This window comes from Rousettus aegyptiacus, unplaced genomic scaffold, assembly GCF_014176215.1.
Source record: "Rousettus aegyptiacus isolate mRouAeg1 unplaced genomic scaffold, mRouAeg1.p scaffold_m13_p_10, whole genome shotgun sequence".
In the NCBI taxonomy this organism is placed as follows: domain Eukaryota; kingdom Metazoa; phylum Chordata; class Mammalia; order Chiroptera; family Pteropodidae; genus Rousettus; species Rousettus aegyptiacus.
In genome coordinates, this window is record NW_023416285.1 from 70972918 (window position 1) to 70976143 (window position 3226).

The 3226-nt window shown below is 30.3% G+C and overlaps 1 pseudogene; it reads left to right on the forward strand.

Moving 5' to 3' along the window:
• Positions 1-2575: 2575 nt before the first annotated feature.
• On the forward strand, positions 2576-2694 carry LOC118608990 (annotated as a pseudogene).
• The last annotated feature ends 532 nt before the right edge of the window (positions 2695-3226 follow it).

Consider the following 3226-nt stretch of genomic DNA (forward strand, 5'->3'; position numbering starts at 1 on the left):
CAATAAATGAATAAGTGGGTGCTGAAAAGAGAAAGCACTTTCTATTGACATAATTTTAACTAATAAATGTAGAGTGAGTGATAGAAAATCACAATTTGGCATAGTAATATTAATTTACTCAAGACGTCAATGGATGCTAAAATGAATAGATTAAAGTTTGATGAGCAATGAAAATTTACATAATCTCAAAGTATCTCTCTATGAAATATTATTAATCACAAAAGAGCACCTGAGTAATTTTACATGGAGAAACAGCAGATACCACCTTAATTAATAATCAAAGTTAACATCACCAATAATCCAAAAACCGGACAAGTTAAAACTATGTACCACCTAATAGGATACAATGAAAAGAACACAACATCATTTCTCTGATACTGTTACCAAAATATATATATATATATATATGCATAACTTGAATCTAATCATTGAAAAACATCAGGCAAAAATCCCAGTTGGGGAACATTCTACAAGATAACTGGCTCTAATCTTCAAAAAATATTAAGATCAGTAAAGATAAGAAAAGACTGAGGAACTGTTTATGATTGAAGGGCATTAAAGAGATTTTAACATGCAACCTTTGTTTAAACTCTTAGGAAAACTGGTAAAATTTAAATAGAATCTGTAGATTTTATTGTGGTAATGTGTTAATGTTCACTTTGTTGGCTGTATTATGACTGAAGTATTTGGGGTAATGGAATATCATCAATGAAATCCGAAATGACTAAGAATTCATTTAACAATTAAATTATTTATTTACATAACCTTTGTTTTAAACTTACAGAATTAAAATTATTCTAATAAATAATTTAATTTAATATCGCAAAAGTCAAAAGCTGGAGACAGCCATAACAAACTGTAGTGTATTCATACAATGTAATGCTACAAGGTAAATTAATAGAATGAACTACTGATATATGCAATAACATGGCTGATTCTTACACGCAATACGCTAAATGAAATAAAGTGGATATACTTTATTTGATTTTGTGTATAAAGACTTCTAAAACAAGAAAAAAGAATCCATAATAATAGGAATAGGTCTGTGGTTGCCTGGCTCTGGAGGGTGGTGAATCAGGAGGCACTGGAAACACAGGGGAAAGAGAAATCTTTCAGAAGGATAGGAATGTGCTGTGTTCATTGGGATGGTAGTGAGACAGATGTATACTGTTGTCAAGAATCGTAAATCTGAACTTTACTGTATGCAACTATACCTCATTGAAGTTGATTTTAAAACACAATAATATATTTCTAGTAAAAAAAACAAAAGAAATATAGCAGCAAGTAAATATCAATAAAAATAATAAATTTTTAAAAACCAGTCATAACTGTTCTTTTTGGAAGTATTTTAAATAAACAGTCATGAAATGGTAAATTACCTGTTTATTCACTGAAACTTAATCAGCTAGTAAGTGTAATAAACTTATAAGTATTTAATTTATTTATCTCTTAATTTTAATGTTCTATATTTAATAAAATCATATAAAAACAAAATTTTTAAATCAAAACACTTCATTATGTAAATTTACTTATTTAGAATTTAGAGTATTCTTCATCCAAATAGCTTAACTTTATTTTAATTATGCTTTGTTATAATAATGTTATTGTGTTTTAACACCAAACAATTCAATTTCCAAGCAAATGTCTTGGTTGTCATGGTCAAGGAGAGGGGACTCTGTTACTTCATTATCCACATCCCCTATAAGGTATTTAGAATGTTTTGTACCAAAAACTTTATCATGGCTCTAGTGTACCTGGAAACAACTTATTCTATTATCCAAAAACTAAAATCATTTTTAATTGCTACAGAACTAATGTTTTTTTAATAAGTTATATACCATACATTCAAGGGACAGTGGTTCTTTTTTATAAAAGAAATATATGATGTCAGAAAAAGGAAAGTGATTTATGTGAAGTGAGTCTTGCAGGATAAGTATAATAACATTTATGCTTGTTGGGCCTTATATTGGGCTATGATCTTTTAGCTCCTTGCAGAGCAGTCATTCAAAGGAGTACTGATAAGCTGCTGAGAGATAATATTTTGAGTCTACTCATAACCTTTTTTCCTTTTAAAACAATTCTTTTCAGATTCATTATGTGGGAATAAAAGAAGACAATGACGATTTAAATAGCAAAAATTATGCACCATAATTTTGCTCCTCAGTTCATGGGTGAATAATTTGGAGCCCTTAAGTGCCATCCCTAAATTATTTAAAAGAAACTAAGTAATCTAAATACTTCTGCTGCCTGAATTATTTAGGTCATAAATGTTTCCTGTTGAATGCTTTTGTGGTCGTAATTTGTATCTTGGCCTAAGTGAATAAAATTAGCTTTAATGCAATAATACAAAAGTGATGTTTTGAAATAATACATGCAATAATTGTAACTGTTTTTCTTTTTATGAAATTGATGAACTAGAAATTGCTCCCTTTTCTCTCTATCTCAATCTCTTTCCTTATATGAAAGTCAATTGCAATAAGTGGTCCTGTGCCAAATTTTTAACTCACTTCTAAATCTGCAATTGCTAGTTTAGGTTTCCTATGACCTATAACCATATTTTATATTAACAATAATAGTTTACAGCCATGCCACCCTGAATAAGCCCGATCCCATCTGATCTCGGAAGCTTAGCAGGGTTGGACCTGATTAGTACTTAGATGGGAAGCCACCTAGGAAGACCAAGTTCTGTAGGCGTAAAAAATTTAAAAAATAAGGGATTATAAACTGACAAGGTCCTTGCAATCTATGAGGTCAACCAAGGTTTACTTCGCCTAAACAAACAAACAAACAAACAAAAAACAATAATATACTTGCCAGTGTGGCTAATCATATTGTTAAAGACAAGTTGTCAATTTGTAGTTTGATGTGGAACCCAGTGTGTTCTCTCTGTAGTAGAGCTTTGATTATATTTTTAAGAGACAATATTGTTCTTTATTTGCCCCACAGGCTTAGAAACAGACTACCCTGAAGGCTTACTGGAACCTAATTTTTGTCATTAAATTTAATTGTCTCTCATTTATTGGCGCTTTTAGCAAGTCTGAAACCACATGGTTTGAGTTTTAGATTTTATTTCTCTTCTCATGTTCTAACCAGTTAGGGAGGAAGAAGGTCAATTAAAAGTTCCAAAACCACAGAACAGTAGGAAAAATAAGAATGTGGAAGTGACTAACTGAATCAGAAACAGAATAAGCAATAATGGCATTATTTTGGACACTAGATATTCTTT